Raw genomic sequence first — 20,151 nt, forward strand, 5'->3', positions numbered from 1 at the left:
GTTCCTTGTGTCTTCTGATCTGTGGATTGATAACAGTAGGAAAGAAAACTGTTGGCTCCTTTCAGTGTTTCATACCTTGGCCAGGTATTAGGGTTTTAAAGCCAACAGCCCCAGAGTGTATTCTCTGCGTTTTGTGCTGTTTCCAGCAGACAGGGAAGAAGCCTTTCCTGCTGCTCAACCCCACGGACCCAACCCTGCCTCAGCCATCCTGTGTGCAGCCACTTTGAGATGCACCTGGCCGGCCTCCCTGATGACAGAAGTGTTTCCTTGGAAATGGAGTTGAGTGTGATGGAGAACTCTTAAGTTTGCAGGATGGTCTGGAGTGGAAGAGCAGCTGGCCTGGCCAGTGGTGGGTGGTGCGGGGTGGGGGTGTGGTGGGTTCTGTTGCACCCAGGAGGCCCCCAGGGCGATCTTCCAGGATGAGCCCATGCATCCATGGGCTGTCATGGGCTGTCTTGGATCTCAGGGCAGCCACTGAGAGCCTCTGCCCCTGGGGCAGGAGGCAGAGGGGAGCCAGGCCCACCCACACCTGCAGGCTTGAGCCTGGCCTTTGTTTGGAGACTGGACCACTGGCCTTAATTTATGACAAGAAAAAACAAGATGCTGCCTAAATGAGGTAATTAGTAAGCATTTGGTGATCCTTGATGAAAAGAAAACAATTTCTCAGCCAGGCTGCTGACAGGTTCTGGGGCTGGCCTGATGGCTCTGGTGGATTTCGAGCAGTGGACATGTTCCTGTTTGGAATGTTGTCTAAGGTGGAAGGGTTGGTTGGCATTTTGACAGTGAATCACACAGGTAATCCAGGGTCTCTAATGCTGTTGATCACTTTTGTGAACCATAAATATTCAGTCAATACTGATTCAGTTCAGTTCAGTCGCTCAGTCATGTCCGACTCTTTGCGACCCCATGAATCACAGCACGCCAGGCCTTCCTGTCCATCACCAACTCCCGGAGCTCACTCAAACTCATGTCCATCGAGTTCAGTGATGCCATCCAGCCATCTCATTCTCTGTCGTCCCCATCTCCTCCCACCCCCAATCCCTCCCAGCATCAGACTCTTTTCCAGTGAGTCAACTCATCGCATGAGGTGGCCAAAGTATTGGAGTTTCAGCTTTAGCATCAGTCCTTCCAATGAACACCCAGGATTGATCTCCTTTAGAATGGACTGATTGGATCTCCTTGCAGTCCAAGGGACTCTCAAGAGTCTTCTCCAGCACCATAGTTCAAAAGCATCAATTCTTCGGCGATCAGCTTTCTTCACAGTCCAGCTCTTACATCCATACATGACCACGGGAAAAACCATAGCCTTGACTAGACGGACCTTGGTTGGCAAAGTAATGTCTCTGCTTTTTAATATGCTATCTAGGTTGGTCATAACTTCCCTTCCAAGGAGTAAGCGTCTTTTAATTTCATGGCTGCAGTCAGCATCTGCAGTGATTTTGGAGCCCCAAAAAAATAAAGTCTGACACTGTTTCCACATCTATTTCCCATGAAGTGATGGGACCAGATGCCATGATCTTGGTTTTCTGAATGTTGAGCTTCAAGCCAAACTTTTCACTCTCCTCTTTCACTTTCATCAAGAGGCCTTTGAGTTCCTCTTCACTTTCTGCCATAAGGGTAGTGTCATCTGCATATCTGAGGTTATTGATATTTCTCCCGGCAATCTTGATTCCAGCTTGTGCTTCTTCCAGCCCAGCGTTACTCGTGATGTACTCTGCTTATAAGTTAATTACACTGATTATAATTGTCTTCAGATATCCACTGTTTGGATGGGATAGAGGTAAAGATGTGACTGTAAGTGGAAGGGTCTACATTCCATGACTTTTCCTGGCATCCAAAGGCAAAAGTTTAAAAACACAATAATTTTGCAGGCTTTGGAATGCTTTTTCATTGTTATTCATATCATCCATTGTTCTTAATTTTCATTCTGACCACACAAGGTGGAATGTGAACTGCCGAGGTCCCATCTGAGGTCCCCTTTTCCAACAGAGGTGGGCTTGTTAAAGACCATATGTGTTTCTATTTGTGCTCGTGTCCCTCTCGGGCATCCTTTAGGGCCCAGTTTCGATAAACTCTGGGCTGGTCTTGAGTGACTGTGGCTCTGAGGTCCATGATGGGGCGGGCTGATTGGATTTGCAAGTTTTTTTTTTTTTGGATCACAAGTTTTGAAGGTTATACTGTGAAAGGTGAGAGTGAAAAAGTTAGCTTGAAGCTCAGCATTCAGAAAGCTAAGATCATGGCATCTGGTCCCATCACTTCATGGGAAATAGATGGAGAAACAGTGGAAACAGTGTCAGACTTTATTTTTTTGGGCTCCAAAATCACTGCGGATGCTGATTGCAGCCATGAAATTAAAAGACGCTTACTCCTTGGAAGGAAACTTATGACCAACCTAGATAGCATATTAAAAAGCAGAGACATTACTTTGCCAGCCAGGGTCCGTCTGGTCAAGGCTATGGTTTTTCCCGTGGTCATGTATGGATGTGAGAGCTGGACTGTGAAGAAAGCTGATCGCCGAAGAATTGATGCTTTTGAACTATGGTGCTGGAGAAGACTCTTGAGAGTCCCTTGGACTGCAAGGAGATCCATCCAGTTCATCCTAAAGGAGATCAGTCCTGGGTGTTCATTGGAAGGACTGATGCTAAAGCTGAAACTCCAATACTTTGGCCACCTCATGTGACGAGTTGACTCACTGGAAAAGTCTCTGATGCTGGGAGGGACTGGGGGCAGGAGGAGAAGGGGATGACAGAGGATGAGATGGCTGGATGGCATCACCGACTCGATGGACATGAGTTTGAGTGAGCTCCGGGAGTTGGTGATGGATAGGGAGGCCTGACGTGCTGTGATTCATGGGATTGCAAAGAGTCACACATGACTGAGCGACTGAACTGCACTGTGTTATAGTTACTGACCCTGCTGCCACGAGAGTAGCATTTAACCACTGGTGGCCGTGGCCCTTCACATCACAGTACACGTGATGTGCCTTGGCTGCAGGGCAGTGGCGGGTGGATTTGCAGTTGGTGAGAAGCACATAGATCCTGTGCTGATAATACATTTGCCTGTTTAACAGAGAAATTTGTCAGGATTTAAAAATAACAAAGCACACTTTTGCTTCTTTCTCAAAGAAATATGCATAGCTAATTATACCAGTAAAGCTTATGTATTCTAGATTTTTGAGTATAATAACTTTTTATTGTATTTTAGAGTTCTGGCTGCTCTAGGTTCTCTTAAAATACATACAAGGTATGGAATATTAGGTGTCATTTAAATTAGGTTTCATTAAACACGTGTTTTTTATTCATATAAAAATTGGCCGTTGTATTTACATGCTTTCCCAGAAAAGTTCTCACTCTTGCCCACCACAGGTCTTGGTGGTCAGTAGAACATTGGTTCTCTTACGCCAAGACGTTTGAGGTGCTGGGAAAACTTGTGTGGCCAAGGAGAGGGTTTGGGAAGCAGGCAGTTGAGAGAAATAGGGCGTCTGGGCCCAGCTTGCACCCCAGTTCCTCTGGGTGTTTCTGGCCGCAGCAGCCTCATTTGGTTCCACAGCTGTGCTGGGCAGGAAGGAGCTGGAAGGGCTTGTGGGCTGTTAGTAGCAGCTCATCTGTTGCTTATAATATTGCAGTCATTTTCCTTCCATTGTTAGCAACAACGATTCTCACGGAACCAGTGTTCTTTGTATTTATTTACATTTATTTGACTGTACTGTGCCACTTGTGGAATCTGAGTTCCCCGACCAGGGCTTGAACCCGGGCTTCGGCAGTGAAAGTGTGGAGTCCTAACCACCAGGGAACTCCCTATTTTATTTTTTGATGCCATCAGATTTTAAAAGCTGGCTACAGGGATTTCCTCCAAGTGTTTTGTTGGAGGGTGAAGAGATGGCCTGCGTCTGCCTCAGAGCAGAGCTGCCCAGCTTCCGTGAAACCCGAGCTGAACTGGCCTGTGGAACTAGCATGGAGTCCCTCCTCCTTCCTGCTGACCTTCAGGACCGGGCTCTGTGAGGCTGTCGATGTTTCTGCAGGCCGGTGTTTCTGAGGCCATTCCTGAGCCCACTTGGACCTCAACAGGAGGAGGAGGACGGGTAAGGTGGTGGAGGTGCTGTGGGCTGGTGGGCTGTCTGGGGTCTGACCAGGGCGGTGGTAGGGAGGTGCCTTTGTGGCTGGACCGTGTTCACTCTAGAATAGATACCTTTTTTAAAAATTAATTTTTGTTGGTATCTAGTTGATGTACAGTGTTGTGTTAGTTTCTGCCATACAGCAAAGTGGCTCAGTTATACATATGCATGTTTCCAGTCTTTTTTAGATTCTATTTCCATATAGGTCATTACAGAGTATTGATAGTTTCCTAGAGTTATCAATTCTATACATAGTAGTGCTTATCTGTCATGGAATTGGTACCTTGATCGTCACTTGTGTTGTTGTTTAGTCGCTCAGTTGTAGCTCTCTGTGACCCTTTGGACTGTAGCCCACCAGGCTCCTCTGTCCTTGGGATTCTCCAGGCAAGAATACTGGAGTGGGTTGCCATTTCCTTCTCCAGGGGATCTTCCTGACCCAGGGATCGAATCCGTGTCTCCTGCATTGGCAGGAGAATTCTTTACCACTGAGCCACCAGGGAAGCCAGACATTTGTGTTGCCCCTGGGGAATAGGAATTTGGGTATTCTTAGCGTCAAGAAAAGGGGTGGTGGTGAGGTTCTCGGTGTGCATGTTCTGAGGGTGAGGATGCAGTGTTTGATCTGCAGAGTCGCCTGCTGGGGGCACTGCAGGTGGACTGAGGGCTGACCAGACGGTGAAGAAGGGAAGCAGAGCAGAGCCAACAGCAGTGTAGGGCTGTGGCCAAGGGCAGCGTGGGCCCCTAGGTTGCCATCGGGAAGGTGGGACAGGCAGTGCTCGTGTGCCCGCTGTCTCAGTGCCCTCCTGCTCCCTGCTTCTGTCCAGGCAGAGGCCCTGGGGCGGGGCTGGAGCACCAGGAGGAAGGAGGCGGTGGGAACTAGCTCTGGGGAAGTCACGGCGGTGGGAACCAGCTCTGGGGAAGTCACATGGCACCTGCCGCCTCGGACCCTATGGACCTTTTGTGAACAAGTGATTTGTTTATCAGAAGTAAACCCAGGGCCCTTGAGCACCTTGGAGGGTCCTGGCTGTCTGGGTGGGTGGGGTCTCATGGGCAGTGCGTCTGCATCTGGTTCCCAGCCGACTGTCCACTCCCAGCCTCCTCCAGGAACCTCCTCCTTGGCCATTTTCTCCATCTCCTAGTTAGGGTCAGCCTGGGTTTGAAATTTGTTCTTGTTAATTTTTTGGACAAGGATTTTTTACTTTTTTAATTTTTCTGTTCTTTTGAAAAGTTTACTGTCTAGCTCACCTTCCCTGCACCTGGCACCCCTGCATGTTTTCATCTTGGCCTTGGGCAGAGCGGCGGACGTAGGGAGGAGCCGCAGGAAGCCCGGGCTGCAGAAGCAGGACAGTGGGTTCCTGCCCCGTGTATGTGTGTGTGTGTGTGTGGGGGGGGGGTCTCTGGAGTGTGTGTGAATTGGGTGCTGGAGTCTGTGGAGTTGGCTCTGCTGCAGCCCGGCCTCACAGCTAGCATGTTAGACACTGTCTTGACTTGAGGCCCATGGCATGGATGGGTCAGGGGAAGAGCAGAGGTTTGCAGCCCTTCCTGGGGGCGGGTGGGGCACAGCTGGAGAAACCCTGTTGTGGGCATTTTTTATGGAAAAAGCTATGATCAGATGTGTAAGCTCCTCTAATGTCCTTCAGCTAATGCCTCACTTTTTTTAGAAGAAGAAAAATAGTCCCTTTTCTTTGTGTTTGAGTCTCCACAGGACATCTCCCTGGCATCCTCCATCTGGTGACAGCTGTTCTTCCAGGTCTCTGGGTGGGGTCTCCATCTCCCGTGGCTAATGTGGGAGGGGTCCCACCCTTCCAGGAACCCCAGAGGGCTGTGAGCAGCACCAACTGTCCAGACACCTTCACTTCTGTATTTCTTCCCCATTCCCCACATGTTTATCATAAGGCTGTAGGCCTCAAAGATGGTGAATAGTAGGGTTTTCAAGGCTGCATAGCTATCAGCAGCAAACCGAGTGCGTCCTGGAGGCCTCGTTACACTAAGGGAAGAGGCCACCATGCAGGTATCTGCCTTGGCGGGGGGCAGGGAGTGAACGCAGGGCCCCTCTTTACGCTTGTGCCATGATGGTGCTACAGTGTGTGTGGTGGGAGTGGGTGTGGGTTTGTGATGGCTGTGTGGTGTATCTGTGGTGGGGGATATGTGGTGGGGGGTGCTTTGTGTGTGTGTGTGTATGTATGTGTGGGTTTGTGGTGTGTGTGTGGGGTGTCTGTGGTCAGGGGGTGCTGTGTGTGTGTAGTGGGGGGTGATGTCTTGGGCCGTCACGCAGTGCTCAGCCCTAGGGCAAGGGTCACGTGCCTGGACAGTGCGCAGTGCAGGGTGAGGCCTGGGCACAGGGCAGACAGGGCCAGGACCCCACACTAGGCTGACAGCAGAGCTCTGTTCAGAGGTCCTGTGCCTGCCGTCGTGGTCCGTTTCTTGTCCAGGGAAGAAGCTGCTGTTTTGTTCACTCTGAGCCTTTTGCTCTTTGTCCTGAAGCTTAAGTGAACTTTGGTTCATGTCCCCAGGACAGTGGCCTCAAAGGAGTCAGCAGCATCTGCAGCCCCCCGAGAGGGTGGCAGGTGAGACTGCCCAGCTGTCAGCCCCTGGGGGTGCATGGCTGCCTGTGTGGAAGTGGGGCAGCACCGGGGGCCCTGCTGGGGTGGCTGAGAAAGGACAGCCGTGATCCTACACTGCCGCCGGTGTCCTCGTTGTTGACCTGATCATTTGTCAGCTTGGCTGAAGATGGAGTCGTATACCCTGTCTGCCCTCGCACAGCAGAGGGGCCCCTTGAGCGTGAGGAGGGCAGAGCCTGGGCACTGGGTGGGGAGCAGGTGAGACGGGAGGCTGGGATGGCGGCGGGGGGCCCGGACCAGCCTGTCAGGCTACCTCTCTTTCAGAAGCCCGGCGCTCTGTTCCTCTGTTTTAGGCTCACAACAGAATCAAACAGCAAGGTGCAGAGATTTCCCATACACACTCAGCGCCCACTCACTCACCCCAGAGGAGGGATTGGTCTGTGTATTTATTTATTAACATTTTGTTTATTTTTGGCTGCACTGTGTATTCGCTGCTGCTCGGGCTTTCTCTGGTTGCAGCGGGAGGGGAGTCCTCTCTAGCTGCAGTGTGCGGAGTGCAGCGTCTGCAGTGCAGGCTCAGTCGCTGTGGGCACGGGCTCAGTTGCCCCATGGCATGTGGGATCTTCCTGGCCATGCACCTTGCATTGGCAGGCAGGTTCCTATCCTCTGTGCCACCAGGCACCTGCGGTTGATGTGGTGCTGCACAGACGCGGCGTCCCCAGGGTCTGCAGGCTGTGCCCGGCCTCCCTCAGGGTGCCGGCGGCTCCCCCCACCTCCCCTTTCTGCACTCTTGCCTTCTCCAGAACATCCTGTGGTCAGGCTCATACTCAGGTTGACTCCTACCACTTAGTAATGTGCATTTAAGGGGCCTCCGTGTCCTTTCAAGGCTTGATAGCTCATTTTTCTTTTTCTTTTTTAGTGCTGAATAATAATAATAGCCCACCGTCTAGATGTCCCACAGTTTATTTATCCATTCACCTACTGAAAGGCATCTTGGATCACTTTATTGTCTCTCTAGTCTTCTCGGACGGAAAGTAGACCATAAACAAAGCCCGCTGCTCAACTCTGAACTCAGTTCTGACCTCTCTGTGAACTGCTTGGAAAAGGGGGCATTGCCACCTAGACACTTAAGCTGTGTTGTCCTCCATTTCCGAGAGCCCTGGACTGTGTGGGATGTTGCTCCAGAACACTGCCACCCTCTGTCCAGGGGACTCCTGAGATGCCTCTCGGGGAAGCCATCCCCGCAACAGTACGAAGCCAGTGATGGGCGACAGGGAGAAGGATGGTCTCGGGCCCTGGTCTCCAGAGGTCTGAGGGCATGCACCCCAGTCCAGAGGTGGTGCTGGGCCCAAGGGAGCCTGTGTGCCTGTCCAGTCAATGTGCTTTGGGCCACACCACTTAACCTTCCTTTCAGAGACTAGACCAGCAATATTTAGCCTGGGCTTAAACATGTAGAGTCATGAGGTCTGTAGCCATTTGCATGCTGCCAGTCTCCAGACCCAGCCCACACTGCGTTTTCGAGAGTAGGCTTTGTTCTGACTCAGCAGTGGGGTTGATGCTCAGGGCCTGAGCCCTGTTCCGAAGCAGGTCTGCCTGGTGCTTTGGGTAGCCAGCTCAGACCGTCCATCCACCCCTGTTCTGCAGCTTCACTGCAAGGCCTTCATCCCCGTTTGTAAACGACGAGATTCTGGACCCTTTCATCCTGCCCCTCAGAGTACTAAGTGCCGGCTCTACACAGGGGTGCTTTTCAGTCGGCTGAGCAGGAAGCATGCAGGCCCGGTCCTGCCTGCCCGGGGCACAGGGCCCTCCCTCGTGTCATGGGGAGGAGAACCAACAGACAGGCCTGCTTCCCTGCTCCAGTCTTCTCCGTCCACACGGCCCTGGGCACCAGCTACCACCAGGGAGACAGAAAGCCGGCACTTCCTTGAGAGACGTGCTCAGATTTTGTATATGTTCATCTTTTATCTTTTACCTTTTCTCACACACATATATTAAAGGGTCACGTTGTAGGTGTGGAGGGTCTGTGATGGAATGGGGCTTGGAGTAGGCATCTTTTCCTGCCCACCTGTGTTCCTGGACCCTGTCGTTTTGGGAACTCCTCATGTTGGGAGCACCGAGGGGCCCAAATGACTCCTGTCCGTGTAGGGACATCTATCAGTTAAAATGCTCATTTACTCATTTATTTAAAATTAGAAGTAATATACCCATTGCACATTACTCTAAATAGCAAAGCTTTACTCAAAAACCGCTGTATTTTCCAAAATGAAAAACTGTCATATGTTCCTTTGGTTAAAGTATACCAGAAAAAATGTAGTTGGATTAGGGAAGAATATTTGAATAGCTTTTTTGGGGGCCACACCTGTAGCTTGCAGAGTCTTTGTTCCCTGACCAGGGATTGAACCCAGGCCATGGCAGTGAAAGCACCAAGTTTTAACTGCTGGATCACTGGGGAGTTCCCTTTAATAGTTTTCTGGTAGAGTTTTGGAGGTGTCGTTTGATATGATACTGAAACCTAACGAATGGCCATGTGGTGAAGGTCAGAGGAAGTACGGGGTCCTGCTCTGTGTCCCAATTAGTTCTTCTCAGCCGTGTTTGACCCTTTGGTCTTTTTTGCACTGTAACCAGACCTTTTACCTGTTTTGAGTTCTGCAGCAGTGCCCACGGGCAGTTGGTCAGCTGTGGTGTACTCAATTCTTTCCATCTCTCAGATGCTAGCATATTTTATTTTGCTGCTTTTGTTTTTCTTGTTAGCCCTCTCATCAGAGGAGCCTTTAAGCCACCAGAAACTGTCTGTTCATAGAGTTTTCCAAAATTCTGGTGTTTGATCAAATACTTGAATTTTAGCATTGGCAAATTCCTAGTGTTTAGGACCCTGAGCTTCTGATACTGGGGCCTGGGTTCAATCCCAGTGTGGGGAAATAAGATCTCTCAAGCTGGGCGGCCAAAAATAAAAAGTAAAATTAAAAAAAATTTCAGGTGTTTTCCTGGAAGTGGCAGTCTCATTTTGTTCATTTTCTGGAAGCAGTCTGCCAAATTCCTGTGTCTCCAGAGCCTGCCTGTCAGTTATTCCTCCATATAAAAATGGTGTTCCCTGAAAAAATGCTTTTGCTGGAGGCAACTATTATTGGTACACAGAATAAATGTTTCATGTGCATTTCATATTTTGTCACATAGAATATGAAAAAGACAAGTATGGAAAGGCCTGGTATTTAATGAAATTAACAATTACTACTTCATCATGGAGATTCTTAAGCAAATTGGACCATCACCTTTGCATCATGAGTGCAAATATCACCCCAGCCAAAGAGGCAGTGTTGCTATGAAAAAAATTTCCAAAGTGGGTTGCCAGAATTCCTTAGGGTCCTTGGACCACGTTTTATAAACAGCTATACTGAGCTCTTCAGCCTGTATGAGAAATCGTAGTTGAACAAATCAAGTCAGCCTACATGCTTGTTGGTCACTCAGAATGTCACAGCCTCGGGAAACTCCCAGAGTGTGCATTACTTCTCCCCAGTACGTCAGCACCTGAGTTTGTGTGCATTTTCAGAGGTCTCCTGATTCGATAGACCCTTGGTGGTAAGTCCCCTCCTGTAGTTGTCAAGGGAACATGAACATTGGCCCCCTTTAGAGCAGGTGTCTGTGTGTGTCTCCCATGTTGGTCTTTTGGCGAGCTCACAGACTCAGGAGCACACATTCTCAGCTGTGGGTCAGTCCCCTAAGCTGGTTTCCCTTCCTTTGACCTCCTCTTTTTTTGCAGACTGGCAGAAGAAAGCAGAAAGAAGGCCAGGTATCCTGTGTGCCTCTGCTCCCGGGGGCCAGGGTTGGAGTGGGCACGTGGACTCTGCTCCCAGGACAGGTTGCTGGGTGCTGTCCAGCCCCTCCTCTAGCAGCGCCCACCCCTCCCTGGGCCTCAGCCAGTTTCCTTGCATAATTCTACCTGTGGAGAAACTGTCTCCAGAATGGTTGTGTGTCTCACAGCTTTAGACACTGATTCTCTTGGTCGTTTGAACCATGTAACTCACACTTGGCTGACTGAAGTTTTGTCTTTTGTGGTTTGGCCTCGTCACTTGATCTAAAAATTTGTCTTTGTTTTTCCAGATCTTTTAAGATGATCTGGATTGTGATGACTCAGAATATATTGGTACACAGTTGCTGGTTTAGAGTTCAGTCGTTAGGTTGTGTCTCTTTGCAACCTCATGGACTGCAGAACGCCTGACTTCCCTGTCCTCCATTATCTCCTGGAGTTTGCTCACATTCATGTCCCTTGAGTCAGTGATGCTGACTAACCATCTCATCCTCTGCCGCCCCCTTCTCCATTTTGCCTTCAGTCTTGCCCCGCATCAGGGTCTTTTCTGATGAGGTGGTTCTTCGCATCATGCGGCCAAAGTATTGGAGCTTCAGCAATAGTCTTTACAGCGAAGGAGCAAACATCTTTTAATTTCATGGCTGCAGATACTGCAGTGATTTTGGAGCCCAAGAAAGTAAAGTCTGTCACTGTTTGCACTTTTTCCCCTTCTGTATGCTGTGAAGTGGTGGAACTGGATGTCATGTTCTTAAGTTTTTTGAAAGTTGAGTTTTAAGCCAGCTTTTTCTCTCTTTTCTTTCACTTTCATCACGAGGCCCTTTAGTTCCTCTTTTATTTTCTATTATGAGAGTGATATCATCTGCATATTTGAGGTTGCTGATATTTCTCCCAGCAGTCTTGATTCCAGCTTGTGACTCATCCAGCCCAACACGGGCTTTTGCTCATTGCAGCGAGTAGGGGATGCTCTCTATTTGTGGTGCATGGGCTTCTCATTGCGGTGGCTTCTCTTGTTGGGGAGCACGGGCTCTAGGGCACCTTGGCTTAGTAGTTGTGGCACACAGGCTTAGTTGCTCTAATGCATGTGGGATCTTCCCAGACCAGGGTTATCAAACCTGTGTCTCCTTCTTTGGCAGGGTTATCAAACCCGTGTCTCCTTCTTTGGCAGGCGGATTCTTTGCCACTGAGTCACCAGGGAAGCCCCAGTGAATATAATTTCTGAGGAGTGAAGGCCTAGTCCTTTGGTTCTGTTTTCCTGTCGGGACCAGTTTCTTCGCCCTCTTTCTTGCCATAGAGGGCAGCCCTTGGCCAGCCTGGGACCGGGGTGTCTCCATCTCCAGTGGGGAGTGGGTAGGCGGGGAGGCTCCTGGGCTGAAGTCTCAAGATGGGAGCCCCACAGGCGCTGTAGCTGTCTGGGGAGTACATTTACTCAGATGTTCTGGGTCCCGGCCATGGAGAATTGGCGTTTCTTTGAACCTTCTCTCTCAGCCTGTATTCAGGAAAGCTAGAGTAGAGGAGCAGTAGGTTTTGTTCGTTAGGTGTTGGCTTCAAGGCTGCCTAGAAAGCATTTAGTTGGTGTTTTCTTTAGTGCAGTAGTCCAGCTAGAAAGTCATGAAGAGGGTAGAGGTTACAGGTGGCATACCACACCCGTTGGTTGCTTGGGGTGTGGGGTTAGCTGCGTTTCTGCAGCAGAGTTGGTGGTGGCTCGGATGCTGCTGGGTGTCTTCCCTCATGTGGCTCCTCTCTGGCTGGAATCCAGCCAGACTTCCTGGGAGGGGGTTCTCACTGTGTGGGGTGCTCTGTGACACATGCTTCCCTGTGCTGGAGGAGATCTCGTTTCCTTTTTATGGCCTGGAAGCTCTTTCCTCTCCAACAAACTCTGCTGTGAAAAGTGGCCTCTTGGTGTGTGCTTATGTCTGTGCTCATGCATGTGTGCACACACAGGCTCTCACGTGTGCACCAGCAAACTCTTTACTGACCTTCCATGATGCAGACACCCATGGGGCTGTCGTTAGGATTGAATTCTGCCTATACTAAATGTGGGCTGCTGTAAAATGTTGTCAGACCAAAGGCTGTGTGTTTGAGGCAAAAGGAAGGAAAAGATCATTCCCTGTCCCTAAGTTTAAAATTATTTTGTTTTATTTCCTTCCCAGCATTATTGAGACACAATTGACATTTCACTTTGTGTAAGTTTCAGGTGTGCAGAGAAATGACCCCATGAAGTCTAGTCATCTTCCATCACCTCACACAGCGGCAAATGTTGTTTCTTGTGATGAGAACTTGTAAGACTGCTCTGCCTGCTCTGCCATCTCCTTCCTCCACCACACCTGCCTCTCTGCACCAGCTGCCTCTCGTGGTCTCCCTCTCAGCTCTGCGTGTGTGTCAATCACTGTTGTGTTCTGAATCAGTGTCTGTATGGAGCTGAGGCACACGCCTTTGTCTCAGAACAACTTCAGGGCAGGTGGCTCCTGCGTGCAACGGGGGGAGGTTGCAGACGGGTCTCACCTGCTTCCTGAGATGTGCTTGACCTTCTGTCCGGGCGAGCAGGCTCTGGCCAGTGACTCCTTGACCCTCCAGGCAGGCTCTGGGTTTGGCTCAGGGCTAGACTTGCAGGCATGTCAAGCAGTGGGCTAGTCCCTTTGGCATGCCCCCGTCCCAGGGTCTGAGGGTGGAGTCTGGGACAGGCTTCAGCTTAGGGAATGTTCTCCTTCTGAGGGGAGTTCAGAACTCAGGACAGGTGAGGTGTTTAGGTTCTTTATCTTACCTGTGGCTCTTAGAGCGCCTCTCTCTGTGGAAACAGAGCTCTGGTGAGTGTGACCACCATCACCTCCCCTTGTGGGCGCGCTGTGGGGGAGGTTGGAAGGTGGGTGGGTGGAGGCTTCTCTCCAGGGTCAGTGGGGCCTGCACGTGTGCACCTGGTGTCTGCTTCTTGACTCTTTTCCTTGGGCCATCCACCCGCTGTATCCGGACTGTTTGGAGCACTAGGCCCCTGCTGCTGCCTGCAGGCTCCACTGCTTCTGGTACAGCTCTGTCACTGCAGACACACGTTAAATAGCAGATGTCCACATAGACAAGGAGGCTTGAAGTCAGACAGAAAGCAGCCTCAGGACAGGCCTGTCCCCGCTGTTCCAGCAGAGGTTGGATGTCCATGCTCCCCCAGGGCTGAATCCTGGCAGGTTTCTGTCCTGTTGGAACTTTCATCCACAGGCTCATCCTCTCCTCTGTGGTTTCTCCCACTCCTACCCCAGGTGACCTTGGTCCTCACACCTGTCTGGACCTTAGCCAGCACTGGGGCAACTTCTTTTGCCCTAGGTCACAGGTGGGCACTTCCAAGTGGCAGGAGGCTCCTGGAGACCCAGGCAGTGGTGGTCTGCGGAGGGGGACGGGGCTTGAGAGGGACTGCCTCCTGTGGTGGTATTCTGGGTGCAGAGCGTGCGCCCCTCAGCCTGGGACGCACACGTTGCTTCCCACTGTTCTGTTCTTGCACAGAGCAGTGGGGAGACAGGGCCTGATGACTGGTCCTGGCAGTTGTACAGGTTAGTGTGGAGCCCTGCCGATCTGGGCACTCAACCATGTGTTTCTGTATTACTTTAGGGTGTGTTTCTGTGTTACTTTAGGGAAGGCTGTTGGTGAGTAACACTTGTAATCTTAAGTGGAGAGGAGGAAATATTGATTCAGTGTTTTGCTGGAGACCCAAAGGTGGGGAATTTGTCTTTAGTTTTCTTTTAGTGTATCAGTATGATCCAAATTTTTTACAGTGAAGACAGACCCTGCCTCACCTCTCTTACTGTCTCAAGCCCTGAGCCCAGCAGCTGGACTGTGTTGTGAGGGGTTGGGGGCCTGAGTCCTTGGAAGAAAAACTACGACAAACCTAGACAGTGTATTAAAAAAGCAGAGACATTACTTTGCTGACAAAACTCCATCTAGTCAAAGCTATGGTTTTTCCAGTAGTCGTGTATGGTTGTGAGAGTTGGACCGTAAAGAAGGCTGAGCACCAAAGAACTGATGCTTTTGAACTGGTGCTGGATAAGACTCTTGAGAGTCCCTTGGGCAGCAAGGAGATCAAACCAGTCAATCCTAAAGGAAATCAACCCTGAATACTCACTGGAAGGACTGATGCTGATCTCCAGTACTCTGGCCACCTGATACAAAGAGCCAACTCACTGGAAAAGATTGCTGGGAAGATTGAAGGTGAGAAGAGAAGGGGACAACAGAGAACGAGATGGTTGGATGGCATCACTGACTCAATGGACACGAGTTTGAGTAAGCTCTGGGAGATGGTGAAGGACAGGGAAACCTGGTGTGCTGGAGTCCATGGGGTTACAAAAGGTTGGACATGCCTTAGCAACTGACAAGAACAACATTAACTGTTTTAAGATAATTGACAGTGGTATGAAAGTTGAAAATCCAGACAAAAAAAGAGTCAATTTGACAGAGCATAGATGAGTAAATAAATGGCCTTGTGTTTTAAAGACTGCACTTGTATTTTTGGGTTAGGCTACAAGGCTGGGACAAACTATTGATCTCTAGTTCTGGAGAGTCTGGTGCAGTGGAGGCTGCAGTAATGATTGCTTTCAGCTCCACCTTGGCCCCTGCACTGGGCACGGTCTGACACGTCTGCCTTGGCTTTCTGGGCTCCAGGGAAGGAGGGAGTGGGTCTGGGCAGGGGTCTCTGCCCCCTGCTGCCTTCCTGGCCTCCATAGTATGGCCACATGGCACCTGGACTCGAAGGGTCCCCAGTGGTCTAGGGGGAGAGAGCAGACATGGTCTGAACAATGCTGGGAGGCCACAGCCCAGAGAGCTGGCCTGGCTGTGTCACCCAGTGGGTGAGTCAGGCCAGGGGTAGGGTGAGCCAAGCCAGGCCGAGCCATCTTTCCCCCGCCTGACATCCATTCCTGGGGCTGCAGGTGTTCACCGACACTGGATGGTGAGGTGAATAACTTTGGGGGGTGTGTCTGAGTGTGTGTGTACGCAAACATGTCCACTGACAGATACTCTCCAGACAGGATCCAGGTAGTCACGGGACATTCATTTCTTGCGAAGAGAATTCTGAAGGTTTGGTTCTGTGGCTTGTGTGTCCTGATGAGCCTGCGGACAGGGTTCTGTCTGGCCAGGACAGGGGCCTGGGCTGTAGGACAGGAACTGGGGCCACACCCGGGGCCTGCTGGCAGTGCTGCAGCACGTCCCTGTTGGGCGCTAGACAGTCCAGCTCAGCAGGTCTGATTCAGGTGTGGCTTCCCCTTTGCACAAAAGGCTTCTTCTGGACGCGTCCCGAGGCGGCTTCACGTGGAACCAGCTGCCAGTGCAGACCCTGGAGATGAGGCGACTGCGACTGGCACGTGTCTGCGGCGGGCGGGGCAGTGCGCTGACTCCTCGGTGTGACTGCCCCGTGGGCCTTGGTGCAGGAGCAAGTCCGTCTGCTTGTGCAAGCTGAGAGTGGGCTATCCCACAGAGTCACCTCACCTGGTTTTCGGGTGGAATGCTTGTCCCGTGCGACTGTTGATGGTGTACAGTTGATGGGCAGGCCACAGGAGAGCCGCTGCCCCTTTGGACTGCCTGCCCGAGGGTGTTGCGGTTTCTTCCTGCAGTGCTCCCTCGGTCACCCAGGCCTCTGCGGCTGTGTGGGTCAGTAACTTGCTCTCCTCTCAGGGTTGGGCCCTGGGACCTGTTGGGGCTGTGCCTGGCATGACGTTTGTTACCAGGGCTACATTTCAGGCAAGACCCACTCAGCCTGTCTCCTCCTTTAGACACCAGACCTCGTGTGGGTCATTCACGTGGAGATTGGCAAGTGCCCTCGGCGGTGCCTGCGTGTTTTCTCTTGGCCCATGAGCCTGTGTGCTCTGGGCTGTTGCTTTTCAGCAGAGGCGGCTGTGGCTTCGTGTGCACGCGGAGACTGTCCAACAGCCAGAGCACCTCCCTCGGGGGCCCCGAGCACACAGGTGTGGCCACCAGGGGCCCTGGCGGAGCCTGTGGCTTAGCCAACCTGGGAGCAGAGGATTGAAATTGTGTTGGTGTTCTGTACCTGGGGCCAGAAATAACCATCTCTTCACAATGGATTGCTTAGTAGAAAGGAGGTGCTTTTTATATACCCATTTATCTTTGGACCTGAATTGAGTAGTTTGGAGAAGCAGAAAACAGAGTGTTTGGTAAATAAAGATGAAAGTGTTTATTTTTGCACGATGAGGAAACTGAAATGGCAAGTGTCTGTAGCAAGTAATTTCCTTCTAAATTTTTTGTTTTTCTGTTTATAAGAATCTTCGATGAAAACAATGATGTGAATGGAGCTGACACCTCGTTTGCCCTCTACCTCGGTTCCCACTTCTGTAAGCGCGACGGTGTGCACCGCACATCACCGGACCTAGGCCAGCACTGTGCAGCAGCCGCTGAGGCTGGGCATCGGGCACGGCTGGCCTCTGCCCGCCTGCGTCCAGGCCACGTTTCTCCAGCCCAGTGGCCTCCTAACCTCATGTTCAGTTTTCAGGGCAGACCAAGATCCCCGTTCACCGTTGGCTGACATTTGATTTTTTTTTTTTTTTAATAATTATCCTGAAGTTTTTCACTCCGCTTAGAGTTCTTGGTGAATTAATTCTTTTCCTTTGTTCTGCTTGGCCCCTCAGCGCACACATGGAAAGTCTAGCTCTTTTGATGGTTGTTAAGTTGGCCGCAGGCGGCGCCCTGTGTCACAGTAGTTATGTGGTGATTCATTGAGAAGATGGCTAGGTGTCGGGTGGTCTGGTTCTCTGTGTTCAAGTCATCCATTCTTCTTCACCTTTTGGGCTTTCAGAGCATCACCTTCTGAGACCTGTGTGGAGCAAGTGTGTGTGGGGCCTATCCCCAGCACAGAAGCCTCTGGGCCTGGCTGCTCTTGCTTTGAGAGATGAAGTTCAGAGAATGTCCACACAGGCCCCCACTGGTCACACAGCAGAGCTGAACCTCCAACTGCTGCACTCTGACCTTTCTGAATAGAACACCTGCTTGGCTGAAGCACAACCTCTGTGGGAGGTCCGTGGGGAGGGCCATGAGGGAAAGGTCTCACCCAGGTTGTTCCCAGGGGCCCAGTGCCGGCCTGGCCTGGAAACCTGGTCCCAAGACCAAGGCATATGTGCACTGCTGCCTGTGTTGTCACTGATCTGCACACTTGTAGACATAGGGAGGGGAGTGCATGTGGGTGTGGAGCCCTTGTGACGTGGGCAAGAGCCCAGAGGCTGCAGCCCCACTGATCACAGGGACCTGTGACGTGGGGCTGGAAGTTGCATCTAGACCCACAGTCTCTCCTTCATTAAAACCAGCAGCGGGCTGTGGGTGTGTGTGTGGAGTGGGTGGGGTGTGTTTATGTGAGGGTGTGTGTGTGTGTGTGTGAATGGGTGTGTGTGGGGTATGTGTGAGTGGGGTGTGAGGGTGTGTGTGGGGGTGTGGAGGGGTCCTTGGGACCCAAGGTTGTGGATGTGCTTGTTGCTGGTGGCATGTGAGGAGGCCCCTGCACCGTGTGCCCCTGGAGGAGCCTGGGGGCTGTGGTTGTGAGAAGTGGGTGTGGCCTCACAGAAGGAAAAGGACCAGATGTCAGCAGTCAGCATAGTAATTACGCCTGACTCGCACTGTAAAGGGCTTGCTGTTTCTCAGTGCTCTCAGCCCAGTGTTCTTCACAAAAAGAATGGAGCAGAGGAGGTGGGCTGGGGGAGGGCGGGGTGTCGTCGGCCCCTCCCCAAGGTCCTTCCCTCACCCAGAGCACCCAGCTTGCTCCTGGCTCTGTTGCCCCTGCTCCCCCCACCCCAGTCCCAGCACAGAAGGAGCAGCTGCGGGCACTCCCCACACTGGAGTCCAGAGGGGCTCACGGGGGCAGCCCCTTCCTGGCTCCCTACAGGGGTCACCTTTGGGAGGACCTCTTTGTGCTCCTCCTTGTCCAGGGAGAAGGGCCATCCTGCCGGGGAAGGAAGCGGGCTGGGAGGGACTATGATGCCAGGGTTACAAACGGCCCTTTGTCATCCCATCTACTGTATCTCTCTGTGGCTTTGACTCTTCCAAGGACCTCATATCCGTGGAATCTTACAGTATTTGTCTTTCTGTGACTGGCTGCCTCACTGAGCATAATGTCCTCAATGTTCTGTTCCTCAAAATCCCGTGTGGTAGCATATTGGAGGATTTCCTTCGTTTTTAAGGCTGAATGATGAATATTCTATTGTACAGATAAATCACATTTTGTCATCCATTCATTGGTTGCTGGACACTTGGGTTGTGTCTGTGTTTTGACTCTTACGAGCAGCGCTGCTGTGAACATGAAAGAGCAAATAACTCTTTGGAGCCCTGCTCTCATTTGTGGGGAGGGTATGTGCTCAGGAGTGGACTTGTGGGGTCACATGGTAATTAGGAGTTGGGCTTTTTGTGGACCTGCCCAGTGGCTGTGGCATTTTACATTCTCCCAACAGCACACCATGGGTCCAGGAGCCACTGCTGCCAACAGCAGGTCCTGGGCCTTGGAGGTGATGGCTGAAGGACCTGGGATCAGCCCTTGGAGCAACAGTCTGGCTTCTGTTGACATCTATTATGTGCGATGTCCTTTTTTTTTTTTTTTTTTTAAAGTATTTGGCTGCACTGGGTCTTGGTTGTGGCATGCACAGCATGTGGGATCTACTGTCCTGACCAGGGATGGGACCTGGGCCCCTGTGTTGGGAGTGCGGAGTCTTAACCACTGCACCACCATGTCCTTTTGGGGGAATCCCCAAAATTGCACCATACCTTTTTCACAGAACTGACACTTGAATCTGCACTGTTGTTCTGGAAATGACAGTTCAACTGGCATATGAACACTTTTATGCCAATAAATTTGACAACTTAGATAAGATGGACAAATTCCTTAAAAGACACAAATTACCTAAGCTCCCTGAAGAAGAAATGGATCACCTGAGTAACCCTGTGTCTATTAAATAAATTGAATTTTTAATTAAAATCTTGACACAAAGAAGCCTTCAGTTGCTGGTGTCCTCACTGGTGATTTCTGCCATCCCTTAAAGAATGGGGCGTGTCTGTCATACACAAGCTTCCCCTCTGTCCTTGAGGCAGGGTTACCTGGGTTCTGTAATCAGAGAAGGTTGTGCTGAAAAGCCACAAGCCAGTTCCCACGTGAATGTGACTGTAAAGACCCTGACTTTGAAGCAAAGTAGATTAGCAATTTAAAAGGATAGTAATGCAGGTGTAGGATTTATCTCAGAAGCTCTTATTGGGTTTAACATTCAAAAATCAGTCACTGTAACATGCCAGACTGACACCTAAAAAAGAAAAACTGGGAGATCATCTTGAAAGATGCAAAGAAAAGAAAGTGACAAAACCCCGTATCCCTTCACGCCAAGTTCAGAAGGCCTCCTTCCGTCTGCTGAGCAGCTGGGGTCTCTGCCGTGGCTGGATGCACTTACCTGTGAATAGGTTGACTGAGTCCTGTCCTGACACCAGGTGAAAGTGGGCTGTTGCGGGTACCTCTTTTGTTCTCTTCTTAAAAATAAAAATAACCTTATTACTGCAGCAATACTCTGCATTGTGGAAAATTAGGAAATATTAATAAGGAACAATAAAGCATAAAATACCATATTTTCATCATCTGGAGAAGAGATCTTATGTGTGTGTGCGTGTGTGTGTTTACACATGTGTGTACATGCAGAGATGGACACAGTAAAGGACAGAAAAGG

The 20,151-nt window shown here is 50.8% G+C and overlaps 1 protein-coding gene across 3 annotated transcripts in view; it reads left to right on the top strand.

The window, feature by feature from the left end:
- The window catches only part of ANKRD11 (ankyrin repeat domain 11), a 124,995-nt gene that overhangs the window by 54,970 nt on the left and 49,874 nt on the right, over positions 1-20,151 (top strand). The window lies entirely within an intron of this gene.

The sequence above is a fragment of the Moschus berezovskii genome, chromosome 22 (genome assembly GCF_049115385.1).
Source record: "Moschus berezovskii isolate FMDL1 chromosome 22, NW_MosBer_1.0, whole genome shotgun sequence".
Taxonomy (NCBI): domain Eukaryota; kingdom Metazoa; phylum Chordata; class Mammalia; order Artiodactyla; family Moschidae; genus Moschus; species Moschus berezovskii.